The 20,517-nt window shown below is 37.6% G+C and overlaps 1 pseudogene; it reads left to right on the plus strand.

The window, feature by feature from the left end:
- The first annotated feature begins 6,725 nt into the window (after positions 1-6,725).
- Positions 6,726-16,496, plus strand: LOC149220817 (heat shock factor protein HSF24 pseudogene; annotated as a pseudogene).
- The last annotated feature ends 4,021 nt before the right edge of the window (positions 16,497-20,517 follow it).

Consider the following 20,517-nt stretch of genomic DNA (forward strand, 5'->3'; position numbering starts at 1 on the left):
TATAACACACGGTACAATAATATTCAGTGCGTTATAACACTCATGGTCATAACAAAAAATCGCCTTAAAAATCACAACTTTGTTGAAAGCGTTGAAGCACTAATGCCGGACTCCTTGTCCTGAAGTGCGTTAAACGCAAGCTTTACTTTATGCGAGCCTGCTTACTTTTCATAAAATCGCGTGGAGAGATATTGGAGTTGTTTTTAGTGCGATTTTTTGGATTTTTTGACGCAAAAATTTGAGGTGAAATCTTCATTTGTGTTAATTAAATTGGTTTTTTCACTATATATATGGATTCAACACGCTCAAAAATTCTCAAGGCACTTCGATTGTGCAAGGGTTACCCATCAAACTTATGATTTCAATACATTTCCGTCAGATTTTAGAAGCATTAGAACAGAAAAACTCACAAAAAAAAATAACACTAAAAACAACCGGAAAGATATTTCCCAAAGTTAGTTGAGGGTTTCAAAAACCGTCTGTTTTGGAGAAGCAGCCGTAGATGCTGTGAACAACCTCGAAGTGGCTGCATAAAGTAATAAGTCTAACCATTAACGGGGCCCTTGGTTATCGTGGAAGGTGTCAGTTTTTTAGTGTGTTTTTAGTGTGATATTTTAGATTTTTTGACTCAAAAATTTGAGGTGAAATCTTCATTTGTGTTAATTAAATTGATTTTTTCACTGTATATATGGATTCAACGCCCTCAAAAATTCTCAAGGCACTTCGATTGTGCAAGGGTTACCCATCAAACTTATGATTTCAATAAATTTCTGTCAATTTTTAGAAGCATTAGAACAGAAAAGCTCAAAAAAAAAAAAAAACACTAAAAACAACCGGAAAGATATTTCCCAAAGTTAGTTGAGAGTTTCAAAAACCATCTGTTTTGGAGAAGCAGCGCTGTTAACAACCTCGAAGTGGCTGCATAAAGTAATAAGTCTAAGCATTAACGGGCCCTTCGTTATCGTGCAAGGTGTCAGTACGCAGACCTCGTTAACAAGTCAAAAGCACGTTTTAAAAGAGCTTTTAATGTTTTTAAACATCAAGTGTGCATGGTATTAAAGAGATATTCGAGAAGTTTTTAAAAGGTAATATTTAAGGGGAAGATTTAAATTAATAAATGGAAATTGAGCTCGTTAATTTACTTAAACGCCGAGAGTTTCCCACATGACTTCTGTGCGGAGCTCTGCACTCCCGCACACAACACACCCACATCTGTGTTTTCTGCTCAACATAAAGCGCAAATATGATTATGGCGTCCTGATTTTCCTCCTCACTTTCGATGTGGTTGCAGTCTCAGGATCCCGCTTTGACAACAGACAGTTTTCATATTGCTTATCAACGAATTGCAACGATAGCCATTGGATTCGTGGTTTACATTAGCACAAGTTTAATAGTTTCTCCAATTTCGGCAGGAGAGAATATTCACAAGTCCATCAAGATATAGGTTAAATTTTTAGTCACTTGCTTACAGGAAATGGGGATATTTTCGAGCCAAACTATCAATTTATTCATTTTTTGGTTTTCCATATATATGCATGCCAAAACATGTTGGACACAAACATGTCTTCAACGATTGTTTGAACGTTTCTACATAAAATCCAAAAGAGGTAGAATAAATGATGCCATGCACATAAAGGCATCAACTTTCCCAATACCGAAACAATATTTCCCGACCAACTTCGCCCTTTTGACTAAATAAGCATCCATTGACACTTGAAACCATAAATAAATTCCAGAAGAAATGAAACGCGCACCTTTTTGGCATTTTGTGCGTTGTTGATTTCACGCAGAACCTTGGCACCTCTCTCAAGGGCCTCGGGGTTGAAACCTGCTGCGGTAGTCCTGGGATAATCATTTCTCATTCTCGCCTCTTCCTTTGGGGCTGTAGGAGCAGGAGCAGGCACATGAGGTGGCGACAGAGACAAGCCTGCTAATGGGAACTGAAACGGAATGTCACCATATGCAGGATTCACAAACGCAGAAGCCGATTTCACTGCTGTTGCTAACACCTCTATATAATTTAGCTGCCATTGTTACAGGAAAATTGATGAGCTAGCTTTTTTTATTTGAATGAACTATGATGTGGAAACTTGTTATTCTACTCAGTAATGCAAGGGTGTGGAATGTCGTTCAATGATATTACATAAAATATTGCAGAGACGAAAGCTTTGTTATGGGTTTTTATTGGTTTTAATGCATCGGGATTTGTATTTGTGCCACCTCCCATTGTTTCTTCAAAAGTGATTAGAATTCGATTGCAAAACTCTCCTGCACTCTAAAATTATTCACAGTTGGTGCATCGATAATGGTAAAGGACAGCTCACATGTGGAACATGTTCGTTTGAGTGCTGACAAGTTGATTGATTGTGTGAGAGTGAGAAGAAAACACATTTCTTCGCACTCCAGCACAATCAAATCCCCCACACTCGCTCTGCGCACTTAAATGAAGGAAGGACAAACTCGCTAAATCAATTTGCATTAATGCTCACAATATTTTTTAATAAGTTAACATGAATAAAACATCAATTCATAGTAGTCTAATATTAATTACTATGAATTAATTTATTGTTAACTTTAATACAAACTAGCAATTGTCTCAAAAGGTACAAAGAAAGGCCCATAGGATTATTTAATTGGAATTTTTGAATTTTTCTAAAAGAGTTAATTGGTTTATGGAAAACCTTGTTTTCTTGGACTGGATCATTGTGCAATTACTTTTCTTTAGATGTTTTGTTTATATCTATATTACAAGGAACACATTGAATGTCTTATTTCATTTCTGCTATCCTTAGTAATATCCTGTCCTGCTTTTTCTTGATCAATTTGATGAAATATTCCATTATCCTTTGGTCAAAGTCCTCACCTACATATTAGTGTGTACATCCTGGTAAGTTCAAAGCTCGAAAGCCAACCAAAAAAGTCAATCATAACCACCATGCACGTATTCAAATTCATAATGTAAAATTGTTCACGTATTCAAATTCATAATGTAAAACTGCCAAACAGAGTTCAGACAGAGTACCTCCAAGATGGGTATCACCGTTTGTAGCCAAAACCTCAAAAGCTCTGTTGTCAATAGTTAGAACACTGACATCAAACGTGCCACCGCCAAGATCAAAAACAACAATATTTTCCTCTCCACCCTTCTTGTCCAAGCCATAAGATATTGCTAAGGAAAAATATTTACAAAGCTAATAGTAAAACTGTACTTGCAGAGTGATAGTTCTACTTGATATAGAATGAAAGTTCTACATCATAAAAATTATGAAAGGCAAACCAAACTGCAAAAGGCCTGAGACCCAGTACTCTGAAAACCAACCAGATCGATACAACCTGAGACCAAGTACTCTCAATACCAACCAGATCGATACAACCTTTTGTATGAGCTGAATATCCATGTATAAGCAATGAAAAAATAAAGCAAGAACTGTCCGACAAGGCTACAATTTTTCTTATAAAAATATCTCCCACTGCAACGAGTTCATAATAGAAATTTAATGGCACTCCCTTGCACACACAATTTACATATTAATACTCCATTGCATGCATGCCTGCTTCTAAATGGTGTCGAGTCCACACTCTTTGCTTAAATGCCAATATCTATTAAGAAAAAACTATTGCACTATTACCATTATGTTGTGTTAACAACATTTGACCAGGCAATTGGGTATTTAGATATAGCTGTTGGTTCCGGTGAAAAATACATCCCCACCGATAACGCACAGGAAAATGCAAAAGACAACTAAAATAAATATTTGAATGAAGGTTAGCAAGAAGATGAGAATGAGATACCATTCTTTTAAAACAGTTTTATTATCAAGGCCCACATCTCCATAGTTGTCAATTACACTGTTTGATGATTGATCCATCCAAACAACAACATACAGACCCTAGAAGATGAGCATGGCTTTGAATACAAGATGGATTTTAATAACAGTGATAATGATATACTTTGTTTGCTTGAGTACCAAGAAGCTCCTAGAAGAAATCTGCTACACTATATCATTTATTGGATTTTAATTGATACAGGCATTTAGGTCTTGAGAACTGGCTGCTGCTAGCATTTTTGCTTCTACCAACAATGTTCCAACACACAGGAAGATGCAACTGAAATAAGTAGCTGTTGCCACATAGTGCTCACACCTCAGACACTCCTGAGGCAGGACAATTGCAGAGCTATTCTGCTGCCAAAGTTTGTTAATTAAATTCTTAATTCCGAAAACTAAGGAGTATAGCATGAAATCAGGACGCTGCAGAAAATGGACAATTGTTTGCTCTTGTAAAGCTTTTACTTGATAGTGAACTAAAAAATGTGGAACCAATTTGTCCCAGTGAAACCTGCATACCAACTATATTTAACCTCTCTTTCCTACAAAGTGAAAGAATTACCTGAACTGCACTGGTGTACCCATTTTCAAAGTCTCTCCTAGCGTTCCCCCCATTACATCAAAAAAAATGTTGGGACAAATGGGATCGAACTCTGGAGAGTTTTTCCTGTACATCCTCTAGCTCTCTGTCTACACTAGCTATTCCAACTAAAACATCTTGATGTTTCTCCTCGATTCACCCAATAGAGATCGATATCATCTAAAGCTGTTTTCCGACCATCATAGATACAATCAAAGAAAACAAAGCAAAGAAAACAGGAACACAGAAGAATATGGATGTTGCATCACCATTATTGCCCGATGTTGGTGGAATACTAGTACCACCCAAGCCACCAGATGCAGGTATGCTTGTATTAAGAAGTGATGAACTGCTACTGCTGCAAGTAATTTGGAAAAATCAGAATGCTACAAAACTATAAGCTGAGATATAACATAAAATATATCAAAAATCCAGTAAATCTTGATTCTCAATTCTGTATGAAAACTTGAAAAAGTACTTATTGTAGAACAGAAAAATGAACAAAAGATAGGAGGAGGAATGCGGTTCCTTAGTATATACCTTTGTGGAAATTTTCATGTCCCAGTACCTGTCATCACAAAATCCATAAAGGAAGATTTGCATGAGTGCAATGCATTCTCCAGTCTCACACAATTTCAAGCCTCAATTTGTATATCATGTTAACCCATGAAGGGAAGATTTTCGAAAATGTATAATGTCAAGCATATTAATCACAGTCAAATATCTTGAATCTAGCAGAACCAAAACGGTGCACAAAAAACAAAAACGTCTTTTATATTCATATAAACTGGAACAGTAAAATTTGCAGAAGACAGAGTGGGTATAAAGGAAACTTAGTATGCATACCCTTAGCTTCTCATAACAAAATCAATAAAGAAAAAAATAATATGCAATATATCCAGGCATAAATGAAAGTTATGTTGTATGTAGAAGAGCAGATTGCCTACAAAAATAACTCTCTCTTAATACATCACACAGTTCCATCATTAAACCAAAAGGAAATATCCTGAACAATATAAGTTATCCATAACGAGTGTTTACATTTGAAGGTTGCATACAGTTTCAAGACAGACAACAGGCAGGATATGGGTCTATAATCATGTCACTTACTTATCATGGTGGAACCTACAATGGGAAAATGTATATCAGCGGAGGATGTCTTTGCATTCAAATGAGCTCAACCAGGCATGGAAGTGGGTAGATGAATCATAAGCATGCAACTCAACTATCATCTAACACAATGTAAAGATGAGACTCAGCGGAAGGTATCCAAGAAGTTGACGCAGTGAAACAAAACAAGCAGACAACAAACTATGTAAAAGTGGATAAAACGTTTATCGTCACCACAGGACCATAGGAATCCATATAAACTGAGAAATTCAATGAAAAGAAAAACAGGGGGCAAAAAACAAACTTCGCATAAGGGCATATAGCTTACTTGGATCTTGAGTAGTCACAATTGCATTGCCAGCAAAGTCACAAGTACCAGGGGCCATGCCATTCTTCTTGTAGTAGCTGTCAAAAGCATAGCAAGCATGAAAAAAAACAGTATCTGGGTTATAGCACGTGCCACTTTGTTGAATTGCTGTACAGTCTGCACCTCCAAGCCCGCAAGCATAGTCCAGAGCAACCTGCAAGCTTGAATCAGGGGTACCAGGCTTTGCTACACACCAACTTTGGCTTGAGCTGGTTGTCGGTGTTGTTGTGGTAGGTGTTGAGGGAGGGGTGTAAGGGGTAACTGTTGGGGTGGTAGGGGTTGTGATTGGGGTAGTAGGGGTTGTTGGTGTGATTGTTGTTGGAGGAGGAGTTATTACTAACGCACAGGAAAATGCAAAAGACAGCTAAAATAAATATTTGAATGAAGGTTAGCAAGAAGATGAGAATGAGATACCATTCTTTTAAAATAGTTTTATTATCAAGGTCCACATCTCCATAGTTGTCAATTACACTGTTTGATGATTGATCCATCCAAACAACAACATCCAGACCCAAGAAGATGAGCATGGCTTTGAATACAAGATGGATTTTAATAACAGTGATAATGATATACTTTGTTTGCTTGAATACCAAGAAGCTCCTAGAAGAAATCTGCTACACTATATCATTTATTGGATTTTAATTGATACAGACATTTAGGTCTTCAGAACTGGCTGCTGCTAGCATTTTTGCTTCTACCAACAATGTTCCAACACACAGGAAGATGCAACTGAAATAAGTAGATGTTGCCACATAGTGCTCACACCTCAGACACTCCTGAGGCAGGACAACTGCAGAGCTATTTTGCTGCCAAAGTTTGTTAATTAAATTCTTAATTCCGAAAACTGGTGGATGATTCGAACACGGATGATATAATTAAGACATATCAGCTGGTGGATGATTCGAACACGGATGATATAATTTCATGGAATGAAGCGGGTACAACGTTTATTGTTTGGCAGCCTGCAGAATTCGCCAGAGATTTATTGCCGAATTACTTCAAGCACAACAATTTCTCAAGTTTTGTTCGCCAACTAAATACATATGTAAGTATTTTGCATTTAAATAGTTTATTCATGTTAAGAGTATCAAGCACAACAATTTCTCAAGTTTTGTTCACCAACTAAATACATATGTAAGTATTTTGCATTTAAATAGTTTATTCATGTTAAGAGTATCATTTTGACAGAGCAAGCTAAATATGAAACGTATTTCGATTTGTGCAATTTGTTACACCTTTCTTTTTCGAAGTTTTAAGCATCCGCGAAGGATTCTGAGGTATTTGCCAAAGGGTTTCTTTCGATAAATTTTTGTTGATTTCAGCAACTATTTTGTCTGCCATCGCTTTTTCTTTTTCTGTCCGTCTTCTTAAAACCCTATCCTACTCGCTTATCTATCTTTAGGATTTATGAAGACACATAAGTTTATTTCGCTTAAGAACTCTGTAATGGTTTTTGGTTTGTTGAGTTTCGATAATGTTTTTACAGAGCTCTTAATTGTTAAAATTGTAATTTTACGTCGCGCGGTGGTTTTGGAAAACCACCCGGTCTCCCCGCACCGCCATTCACCAAAGGCGGTATCCGTAGCTGAGGCTCCGACACAATCACACTCCGCCACGCGTCCTTAGTACGACGCCGAAAACCGCTCTCCCCGGACGCTAAAGTCCGTTTGGTTTGCCCGAGGTTGGCTCCCGAACCTCGTCGGATCAGCTGGGCGCGCGATCTCAGCCGTCGATTTCCCGTAGGTGCTGTCTGCCCGTGTCACATCAAATTTTTGTCGTTTTGTGTTGACCGCCGTAGGTGAAAGAGTCATGGAATTTAATGTTGCTACGTAGATTTAGGTGGCCCTTTTAATATGGGTATGGGCACGTTTTAATATGTTTTATATTTTTTTATATATGTTTTTATATACGTTGACATAAATATAGTTTATGTGCTGTAGTTTTTTTTTAATGTATATGGTGTCTGCGCGCGGTGGTTTTTATATAGAACATGTATTGAACGCACAACAGTGCGAGATATGGAACAGGGGAGGCATGTAATTTTTGGTCATTGTAAAACACAGGAATAGTATGAAACTATTTTGTAATATCCACAGCAGTGGAAAATCAGAAGCTAGTGAGACAGAGTTTCTTCAGTGAATCCCTCTCTACGCAGAGGATGAAAATTGTAACAGCTTTTGTTTTAAATCAATAGAATTTTTTTTTGTGACTGTGTAATGGATTGTGTTCTGAGTTAATTTTTTTAAAGAGATTCTCTGCAAAAGATCTTGGACAGAGTAAACAGAGCATTGGCTCTGTGGTAAATATTTTGTTGGTTTTGGTATTTCTCCATTTAAAAATACCCAACAGTGGTATCGGAGTAGGACCAGGCTCTTTAAAGAAGTTAAAGAAGCTGAAGGGAGAAGGTTGTTGCTGCAGCAAAATTTCTCAGGCAGACAGAAGACTCAGACAACGAAGGATTCAGGTATTCTTCATAACTATCTTGTTTGTTACTGAAGAGACAGCCAGTTTTTTTTAAATACACAGTCAAGGAATGGCTGGCACAAGCACTGGTATGGGTATGTTTAATACCCAACTCCCACAGTTTAATGGGAAGAACTATGACTACTGGTCAATAACCATGACAGCCCTGTTTGCCTCTCAAGATTTATGGGAAATAGTTGAATCTGGGTTTGAAGAACCAGCAGATGAAAATGAGTTCAATGCATTAACTCAGGGAGAGAAGGATCAGCTGAAGAGCAATAGGAAGAAGGATTCAAAAGCCCGTGTGTTGTTGTATCTAGCAGTAGACCAGAGTGTGTTTCCAAGGTTAGCAACAACTAAGACATCCAATGAAGCATGGGAAACCCTTAAGACAGCCTATCAAGGCATGGAGAGAGTGAAGACAGCAAAACTACAATTGCTGAGGAAGGATTTTGAGAACTTGAACATGAAGGAGTCAGATAACATTGACTCATTCTTCACTCATGTGATTGGTGTAATCACACAAATGAGAACTCATGGAGAAACAATTGAAGATAGAAGAATAGTGGAGAAAATATTGAGGGTTTTACCCTCAAAGTTTGATGCCATAGTCACCACCATTGAAGAGACAAAGGATCTCTCAAACTATTCAGTTGATGAGCTACATGCATCACTGATAACTCATGAGCAGAGGTTGAGTAGGAATGAAAACTCATCCCTTGAGCAAGCCTTCAAGACCCAGATGTCCTTTGGAAGAGGAAGGGGTCAAGGAAGAGGAAACCGAAGAGGAAGAGGTAGAAGCCAGAACAGAGGTGGAAGGAACAACCCATCAAATGCACAAGGAAGAGGCAGCAATCCAAATCAGAACCAAGGTCAAGGCAGCAGCCAACAAAGAGATCAGTATCAGGCTCAAGGACAAAGGTATGATAAATCTAATGTTCAATGCTATTATTACAAAAAGTATGGACATTATGCAAGTGATTGTAGAAAGAAACAACATGATATGAACAGCAGACAAAATGCAAATGTTACAAGAGAAAACAGCAGTCAAGAAAATGTCCTGTTAGCTTGTAACATGGCTGAAACACATAGTGAGGACATATGGTTTTTAGACTCAGGTTGCAGCAACCATATGACAGGGAATATAGCCCTCTTTTCAGCCTTAAATCAGAATTTGAAATCAGAGGTCACACTAGGAACTGATAGTAAAGTGTCTGTTATGGGAAAAGGGGAGGTAAAAATATTTACAAAGCAAGGAGAAAGGAAAACCATAGCAGATGTCTACTATGTCCCCGGAATGAGATGTAACCTATTGAGTATTGGACAGCTTGTCCAAAAGGGTTACAATGTTTACTTTGTAAATGATGTGTGCACCATCATGGATATACCACCCAGCAAAAGATGCATTGTTGAAGTGAAGATGACAAGGAACAGGATGTTCCCTCTCAGGATCAGGGCAGATTTGAAAAACAAGAATGTAATTGCAGCAGTCACCCAAGAGGCCTTCCAAAGCGTGCCAAAGGATGAAAATTGGTTATGGCACTTGAGATTCGGGCATCTAAATTTTGGAGGCCTAAATTTGTTGAGTAGGAAAGGAATGGTAAGAGGATTACCATTGATAGAGAAGCCGGACAACCTTTGTGAAGGTTGTATATTGGGCAAACAACATAGAGAGAGTTTTCCATCAGGGAAAAGTATAAGGGCAAAGGCACCCTTAGAGATTATCCACTCAGATTTGTGTGGACCAATGCAAGCTCCATCATTAGCAGGCAGCCTATATTTCTTAACATTCATTGATGACTTTACAAGAAAAACTTGGGCATATTTCCTTAAAAACAAAAGTGAAGTGTTTGAGAAATTCCAAAATTTCAAAGCACTTGTGGAGAACCAAAGCGGGCTGCACATAAAAGTATTGAGAACTGATAGAGGAGGTGAGTATATCTCCAATGAATTCCTAAAGTTTTGTAGAGAAAATGGAATTCATAAACAGTTTACAACTCGGTACACCCCACAGCAAAATGGAGTTGCTGAAAGGAAGAACAGAACCATCATGGAGATGGCAAGGAGCATGTTGAAGGCAAAGCATTTGCCAAATGAGTATTGGGCTGAAGTTGTACATTGTGCAGTTTATATTTTGAACAGGTGTCCTACAAAAGCAGTCATGAACAAAGTGCCAGAAGAGGCATGGAGTGGGAGAAAGCAAGGAGTCACCCACATGAGAGTTTTTGGGTGTGTGGCCTATGCACACATTCCGGATCAGCTAAGGAGGAAGTTGGACAGCAAAGGGGAGAAGCGTATCCTTGTTGGATATAGTGATGAATCCAAAGCCCACAGGCTGTATATCCCATCTACCAAGAAATTTTTTGTAAGCAGGGATGTTTAATTCATTGAGGAAGAAGCTTGGGATGGAAGGAGAAAATAGTGAATGTTAAAAACTGTTTGTCTCATGATGAGGATGAAGAGGAGGTGGCTGAAATGAATCCCCAAACAGCAGCACCAACACAAGAACAGCAAGGTACACCATTGAGGATCAATGAGAGTGCTTCTCCAAGCACACCACAAGGTGGAAATTCAAGTGCATCTTCAAGCACTTGCACACCAAGTGAACGAGGTAAGAAGTTTAGAAATCTAAGTGATATTTATGAAGAAGGAATGAATTCTTTATTTGCCTTGTTTTGTCATGTTGATGATCCTATTCATTTCGAGGATGCAATTAAAGATAGGAAATGGATAGAAGCTATGGATGAGGAGATGAATACCATAGAGAGAAACAAAACATGGGATTTGGTTGAATTACCAAAAGGCAAAGAAGTCATTGGTGTGAAATGGGTCTACAAGACCAAGAGCAATGCTGAAGGCAAGATTGAAAGGCATAAAGCAAGGCTGGTTGTCAAAGGCTACAAGCAGCAGTATGGAAGAGATTATGAGGAGACTTTCGCCCTGGTTGCAAGAATGGAAACAGTGAGAGCAGTGCTATCCATAGCAGCTCAAAACAAATGGAAAGTCTACCAAATGGATGTGAAATCAACATTCCTAAATGGAGTGTTAATGGAAGAGGTTTATGTGGAACAGCCTCTCGGATATGAGAAGAAAGGAGAAGAGCACAAAGTGTGCAAATTGAAGAAAGCTCTTTATGGGCTGAAGCAAGCGCCAAGAGCATGGTACAGCAGGATAGATTCATATCTATTGGATAATGAATTTGACAAATGTGAAGGAGAACCCACAGTCTACATCAAGGAAAAGGATGGTAAAATTTTAATTGTTGTCTTGCATGTAGATGATGTTATTTTCACTGGAAATGATATTTATCTTATTGAGAATTTTAAATCAGTCATGAAGGATGAATTTGAAATGACTGACATGGGTTTGTTGAGATACTTCTTAGGCATAGAAGTAGATCAAAATGAAAAAGGAATTTTTATATCTCAAGCAAGATATGTAAATCAAGTTTTGGGCAGATTTAACATGCAAGAATGCAAGGCAGCCATCACTCCCACAGTAATGGGATTAAGCTCAGCAGAGTGGACAACAGCAAGGATTTTGATCCTAGCCTGTACAAAAGCATTGTGGGCAGCCTTATGTATTTAACAACAACTAGGCCTGATTTAATGTATGCTGTTAGTTTGATTTCCAGATTTATGGAGAGGCCAAAGGAGGTACATTGGCAGGCAGGAAAGAGAATTTTGAGGTATGTCAAAGGTACCAAAATGTTTGGAATTCTATATCATGCCTCAGAACATTCAGATTTGGTTGGGTACACAGATAGCGATTGGGCTGGAAGTGTAGATGATCAGAAGAGCACTTCCGGTTATGTTTTTAATATGGGTTCAGGAGCCATCTCATGGGCTTCTAAGAAGCAGTCCATATTAGCATTATTTACAGCAGAGGCAGAATATGTGGTAGCTACAGCAGCAGCATGTCAGGCAGTTTGGATGAGAAGGATGTTGAGAAGCTTAGGCCAAGAGCTAGCAAAAGCGACAGTGGTATTTTGTGACAATAGCTCAGCTATTGCTTTGTCAAAGAATTCAGTGTTTCATAAGAGAACGAAACACATCGATACAAGGTTTCACTACATCAGAGAATTAGTGAACAATGGAGAAATTGTCCTCGAACATTGCAGGACTCAGGAACAGGTTGCAGACATCTTGACAAAGCCACTGGTTCAGAAGAGTTTTGAATTTTTGAGAAAGTGTTTGGGAATGACCGAACGTGCGACTGTTAAAATTAAAGGGGAGTGTTAAAATTGTAATTTTACGCCGCGCGGTGGTTTTGGAAAACCACCCGGTCTCCCCGCACCGCCATTCACCAAAGGCGGTATCCGTAGCTGAGGCTCCGACACAATCACACTTCGCCACGCGTCCTTAGTACGACGCCGAAAACCGCTCTCCCCGGACGCTAAAGTCCGTTTGGTTTGCCCGAGGTTGGCTCCCAAACCTCGTCGGATCAGCTGGGCGCGCGATCTCAGCCGTCGATTTCCCGTAGGTGCTGTCTGCCCGTGTCACATCAAATTTTTGTCATTTTTTGTTGACCGCCGTAGGTGAAAGAGTCATGGAATTTAATGTTGCTACGTAGATTTAGGTGGCCCTTTTAATATGGGTATGGGCACGTTTTAATATGTTTTATATTTTTATATATATGTTTTTATATACGTTGACATAAATATAGTTTACGTGCTGTAGTTTTTTTTTAATGTATATGGTGTCTACGCGCAGTGGTTTTTATATAGAACATGTATTGAATGCACAGCAGTGCGAGATATGGAACAGGGGAGGCATGTAATTTTTGGTCATTTTAAAACACAGGAATAGTATGAAACTATTTTGTGATATCCACAGCAATGGAAAATCAGAAGCTAGTGAGACAGAGTTTCTTCAGTGAATCCCTCTCTGCGCAGAGGATGAAAATTGTAACAACTTTTGTTTTAAATCAATAGAAGTTTTTTTTGTGACTGTGTAATGGACTGTGTTCTGAGTTAATTTTTTTAAAGAGATTCTCTGCAAAAGATCTTGGACAGAGTAAACAGAGCATTGGCTCTGTGGTAAATATTTTGTTGGTTTTGGTATTTCTCCATTTAAAAATACCCAACATTAATAGCTACTCTTTATATATTCTTATTTTTGCAGAATACATATAATATGCTTGGCTAGTCCCTGCCTGTAAAGAGTTATATATGTGTGCGCCTGCCACAAGACAACTCTTAACATAGAGTAGCTACTAAGATATTATAACCAGAGCTCTTTCCTATATAAGAGAGTTGCCTTGTCTATAGAATATACTTGTGGCTAATCGCCTTAACGAGTTGTGTATAGATGAGACATAAGACAACCCTTAACAGGGATTAGCCATTTAGATATTATAACAAGAGTTGTCTTTTCTATGGCTCATACCTGTTTAGAGTATATATTAATATAAAAGATAGTAGACAATTTTTAACAGGGATATTTGTTTTTTCCCTCATGTCTAAATAGTTCCGTTATGTAATGCTACATATTAACTTTATTATTTTGGTTTTTGGATTGATTTCATTATCATTATTTTCCAAGGATGTATATCTACATTCGCAATAAGACATTACGAAATTGTCGCCTGTAGTGTATTTCTTTTTATCCATTGGTGGCAACGAAACGCCGAACCTTAATTTGATTAATCAAAATAAGGGTTGCTTCCGACCTTCTTATCAGTTAAGTCACAAGATCGTAAAAGAAATAGTCAAACGCTATAGATTTTAGTTTAAGTTTTGTGTTTTTAACTTCACAAAGTGCTGCAGAAGAATGTTGTGGGAAAGTAACGTAGATCAGTCCTAAATTTATTTGAACCTACCCTCCTCTGTAAATGGCTTATACAATCTCAACTCTGAATTGAACCCTTAATACATGCCAAACATACATAATGCTGGTTAAGAGTCTCAGTCCATTCTAACGTGCAATCCCCGACTTGGAGCCTTAAAACACATATTGTAATCAGACAGGCATTCTTTGCTTGAAATAAGATGCATAATATTGGTCAAGAGTCTCAATCTACTGTAACATACAACCCGAGACCAAACAACAAACCTATGATCCATCAGAGATGTTTCGTGCCCAAGGTTCTAACTTATGCCTCCAATGATTTTGTAGATGTTTAAATTTCCATTTTAACTCTCAGCTATTTCTTTGAACTATGGATACTCTGAATTTGTTATTGTTGAGACTTTTGCATATTTCAAGTTACTACTTTTCTGTATATTTATGTACTACACTGTTGATAATTTTAATTTCTGGGTAATACGTATCATTAGAAGTATGAAAGAGTATCACAGGATGCTTCCTTACACTCAGGTGCCAATACCTGTCAAAAGGTGGGATGCATTGCTGCACCGTATGACAAATGCCATATCTGGCCCTATTTAATGTCTCTGTGACAACGCCACTATTTCATGGGGTGAAACATTCCATACACTTGGGAGGGAATTGAACCCTGCTGAAGGGAATATCACTACCCACTCTGAATCTGTTAGTCAAGCTCCTCGTGGTCTATCATTTAGAAGTATGATTTTGTAGGTTACATATTTCTGCACCTTTCTTCAAGCCTACAAATTTTATTTGAAATCCCAAACTTTTTGAAACCTACTGAACTTTTGGAAACTGATTACTATGATCTAAATGTTATTTTGCAAAAGATTATATAATTTTTAATATAATAGGTATATAAATTAACGAATACCACAATAAACAACATTTTTTGCTTGACATCCCCTACATAACAAGTTTTTGTAGTTTTTGGTTCAGAATTCAATTAATACTTAAAAATATTGCAATTCTTGTTAACTAGTGTGGAAAAAATTCCAAGAAGCAGATAATGTCCTCCATTTTTCTGACCTAATTTTTCCAAATTTTCTGATCTAGTTCCACTTTCTATCAATATTTTACAGAGCCATTCCAATTTTGTCCCAACCATGCTGAATCAAGATATTTTGAAACATTGTTGTTAGCTTTGATGTAATATAATCAAGATGTTGTTCTTTGCGATATTGATATGTTAGCACAATTGTTCTCGTTTTAGTTAATTTGTGGCCATGTTAAAGCTACAGCTTGTTTTTGTTCTTTTTTTGAACTTTACACATTCATATAAAATCTGTTGTCTATTCATGTAGCTGTTGTTAATAGACTAACCTTGTTCTATTTTTTAAACATTACACACATTCATATAAATTCTGTTGTCTGTTCCTGTAGCTGTTGTTAATAGATGAACCTGTAGTTTTAATGAAATTTTTGTTATGAATGTGTTTTAAAAGCAGGTTTCAAATGGCATGCTTTTGTGGTGTATATCACATATATTTATTTGTTGAATATCAGCAATTACAAAAGTATTATTGTGGAAACTTACAGTAACACTATGTTCTGTCATACAGGGCTTTCGGAAGATTGTACCAGACAGATGGGAGTTCTCAAATGAATTTTTTCACAAGGGGGAAAAGCAGCTACTTTCTGAAATACACAGAAGAAAAGGTCTAATACAACCTCCTCCACCACCTGAGAACAAATCTATTTCACCATCTAACTCTGGTGATGAGCAAACGTGGTCTTCCACCTCCTCTCCTAATTCTTCCACGGGGGTGGATGCTCTTAGCCATAAGAATGCAATTGAAGAAAATGAGAAACTGAAAAAGGAAAATCTGTTATTGGTATCTGAGCTGACACAAATGAAGAAGCTCCACAGCCAACTTTTGCTCTTCTTATCCAGGCATGTAAATATCACATCAGCAGATCATGTTGCAAATTTTCTGTCCCAAAATGTTGGTCCTTCTGAAGGGTTGTCAATGTTGGCACGGTTAAAAGATTATTTGGAACAATATGGAGGAGAGGAGATTTCAAGAGATTTTCCTGGTAGCTCCTTGAGCTCGGGAGTTTCTATGGCAAATGACGACCCTTTTGTTTCAAGCTCAGCAAAAGAAAGCATGGCCTCAAAGAGGCCAGCTTTTGTAGGTGGTGCATGTAGAGAAGTAGGTAGGAAAAGTTACATTTCTGTAAAGATAGAAGATGATGACGAGAAAGGAAACCCCAAGCTGTTTGGCGTACCTCTGCTTCCTAGCAAAAGACCCCTTCCAGGATCTAACAATAATGGGCAACCTGAACCGATGATTCGCAAAATTGGAAGGTGTGCCAACTGATTTCACTCCCACAAGGGAGGTTTTTTCTTTGTTTTGAACTACGCTCTCTGTTTTTCCTGTAGCCAAAATGGTTGCAGCTGAAGAAAATTACATCTCCGGTAAAATGCCTGCTATAAGGACTTAAACCTTTCGTTTTATATTTATATGGTGATCTTTACTATATGTTAAACGGTCAATCTATGTTGATCTTATATATATATATATATATATATATATATATATATATATGTTTCTGGCCAATTTTTGTCAAGAATTCCAGGACATGAATGCTTCTTATGAGAGCATTGCGCTTCTTGTAACAGCTGTAAATTTTTTGAATTCTGAATCACCTCATGAAACAAATTGTGGTGAAATTAAACTATAGATGTGAAACATCATTTCATTTTATGTGGTATACATGGCAAAGTCTGACATGGGATTTGGAGATATAAAATTGAGGTTCGTCTTACCAGAGCTTGAATCACAAAAGCAGAATTCCAGATTGAGAGACGATGACCTCACCTGGAAGAAATGATGTTGTGTTGACGTTTTCTAAACAACAGCTCCGGCTAACGATTTCCAGCTCCGAGACCAGTTCGTGAGATTGTTAAACCAGGCTCCTCTGTCAGTTTGAACAGTGGTATACTCTGTGACATTGATCGCTGCCGGTAGTTTGATGCAAGAAGAAAACCGCAGAACAGTTACTAAACAGTTACTACTGGAGCTTAAGAATGCATAAACTGCGAAAGATAACTGCACGAAGTTAACACGACGCCGCCACTCCCTCGCAGAACATAAATATCCATGAATACACAACGCCACTCCCTGGCAGAACTGTCCCGGTCTATTTTGACGCCACGTGTCAGCACGAGACTGCAAAACTCCCGATTGTGCCATTCGAAATTCGATGCCACGTGTCAGCATGAGGAACACAGGGACGACGGAAGTCCCTTTCAAAGGAAGGCCTATCGGCCTAAATATTAACATCAATTCCCTTGATTACATTAAAGTAACTGTGTGCTACCTGATTAAGAATCGTTAAAGGCTATTGTCTCTGAGGACAGGACCCTCTCTCTTCGGTTTGGTTATCTATTTTTACAGGTTTTTTTTAGCTAATACTTTTGCAATGAAATAATAGCCAATAAATCAATGAAATCTGCTCCGAAAAAGACTTTTTTTAACGGAGTAATTCCCGTCTTAAGAACTCTGAAACACAGACTTGAAAGTTGAAACTGTATCGAATAGCTCTGCTCCGCCTTTCCCCTCTTAACGTATGAAGTTATCGCTGGCAGCAAAACTTGATAAACTGACGATTATGGCTATCAAACTCGCCATAGGGGCATCATGCTATAGGGGCCTAGACGAGCAGAGTATGCCAATTCACTGAGTATACTAATTATGGTCTTCTATACATTCAAAGGGCTTGGTTAGAGTTATATGTATGTAGAGGTATGTATTACAGAACTATTGTTTTGCTTACTTTACCACAACCCTTCTTCTTTCATTGATATGGTGATTTTGGAGTGCTCGGAACGCAACTGCCAGTCTTCCAATCAATTTTTGCCGAAAAAGAATTGCCGATCACTACACATGTTATCGCACGAGTACAAATTTTCTAAAGACCTACCAAAGAGTAACAATAATTGTTGCATCATTTACTACCCGAATTTCAGGAATCCCTTTTACTTCTCAAGCGGTAAGTCTGAACTTGCTAGTCGCCTGGAAAGTCGTTACATAACCGTATTGTGTTTTCTAAATATCACTTCCCCTCAGAAGAAAATATCTTCCCGTTTATGCAGTTCTGCAGATAAAACCCAAAGTGTTGACTTCCTGTCGTTGAGCCACGTCCTGCGTTGTGTGAAAGAACCCATGGTTAGGAATTGTACATGTGGGAACGCACCATGTATGTTGTTTGTTTTATATAGTGTGTGGAGCTTTGCTCCTGCGAACCAGCAAGTGTGCTGAGTGTGTGGTTGTTTTATGTGGACAAGCAATGTGCAAAGTTTTTTCACACAAGCATAGTAAATACTTTTAAAGACTTTTGTTCGTAATTTTCAATTAAATCTATTTATACATTTTACAATATTGACCAAAATTACGAAAATTGAAAATGTCATTATTATTATGTTTTCACTTTGTTATGTCATTCTAGCATAAATTTTAGTGTGCAACTCTAATAAGCCTTACAGGTTCACAACTTTCTTTATTGATAGTTGTTACCAGTGTACTTATGTTAATGGGAAAAAGAAAACCACATTTAGTGTTGGTTCCATCCTTAGTGTAGAGAAATTTTATTCCATTCATGGAACTAGCAAAGCTTCTAGCTTGGCAAAGCTTCTTGCCTCACAACATCTCAGTTTCTTATGTAAGTGGAAAGCTTCTTTGCATCTTAGGATCTAGGAGATTCAATAGGCTTCAACTGATATGATAAAAAAATTTACTAGACTTGTGTGGAGCTTTTCTTTTGCGGACCTTTCACTGTGCATAATGTTCTGCACATTGCTTGTTTGGACAAGCAAAGCTCAACACACTACTTGTCCCTCTTCAACAAACTTGATAAACATGGTATAGGTATTAAATTTTGTTTTCTAATTCTGAAGTGGGTGACGAAAAGATTTACTAGACTTGTGTGGAGCTTTCCTTTTGCAAACCTTTCATTGTGCATAAAGTTCTGCACATTGCTTGTTTGCACAAGTAAAGCTCGGCACACTGCTTGTCCCTCTTCAACAAACTTGATAAACATGGTATAGGTATTAAATTTTGTTTTCTAATTCTGAAGTGGGAAATTTCATTCACACTATCAATAAGGTTTCATTGGGAATGCAATTCAATATAGACGAAAAAATACTTATTACCTAGCAGTGTTGTCTTAAGTGGCGACAAGCTTTCGATGTTGTGAGGAGACAAGTTTCCTCTTGTTGTGGGAGGCAAGTTTCCTCCACAGAACGGGAACCTCCATTCAAATTCGAGACCACAACATGTCTAATGTTTATGTTTACTAATATTCTAATATTCATATTTTTCTATTAATAGTCTAATGTTAACAGTTATGTCATGAAGTGATTTGCTTGGGATAGTTTGTGGAGTAATTTCCATTTAGAAGTATAGGTCATCCACCTCCTCATTCTAGGAGCTATGAGTTTCAATATGCTTAAGTTGATTTCACGAAAATATTTGGTAGACTTGTACAAATTTGCATCCAAAATAAAGAAAATGGTGTCACCATTTGTAGAAACACCATTTCACTGTGGAGAGTTTTGTGTAGAGAGAATTTTACTTTCATTGTGAGGAATTTTTCTTTCATTAATTAGTGATATTGGTAGAGGCAGGGACTATGCTTCATTGCAGTTATTATTAGTCCCTACCCTGCATTGAAACTAATCACTTCACGTCAAAGTGAGTTGGCTTTCAATATTTTCCGATTTTATTGCAATTTTATCGAAAGTTTCGAGAAAATGTTTAATATTCCTATTTTTCCATAAATTCAAAAATAATTTTATAATTTTATGGTAATCTTATTTCTAATTTTCAATTCGCTGAGGAAGATCTCATGGGACATAATTCCCCTGGTGGAGGGTGCTTTATTTTTTGTATTTATCAGTGCCTCACAAATATTATTTTTAAAATCAGAAAAAGGCTAATTTTGTGAGTGGCTATTTCATCGATGATTTCTCTGACACTGACACTCACACTAAAACTGTTATGCTATTGTACTTCCCATTGATGCCAGAATTAGCGCGGTTTCAAGTACTTTACGTAGACAGGGGGCTTAACACTCACACTATTATGCTAGTGCATTGCCCAATAATGTCATAACTGACAGGTTGTAGGTCCTTTACGAATATGGGGGCAGGGGTGCTAACCGAATCTCCAATTCACTATGTGGTTCGTTTTCTTAACTGGAACCTTAGAATACATATCATCTTTGTGTTCATTTCACTGAAAAGTGCTCAAACCTAAATAATTTTAATTTTAAATGCACTTTTATGGAAAAATGAAATAAAAATATCTTAAATACTTAGGGGCAACTTAAGTATCTTAA

The sequence above is a fragment of the Pinus tabuliformis genome, chromosome Q (genome assembly GCF_031772625.1).
Source record: "Pinus tabuliformis cultivar Carrire ecotype Pingquan chromosome Q, CPIR1, whole genome shotgun sequence".
Lineage (NCBI taxonomy): Eukaryota > Viridiplantae > Streptophyta > Pinopsida > Pinales > Pinaceae > Pinus > Pinus tabuliformis.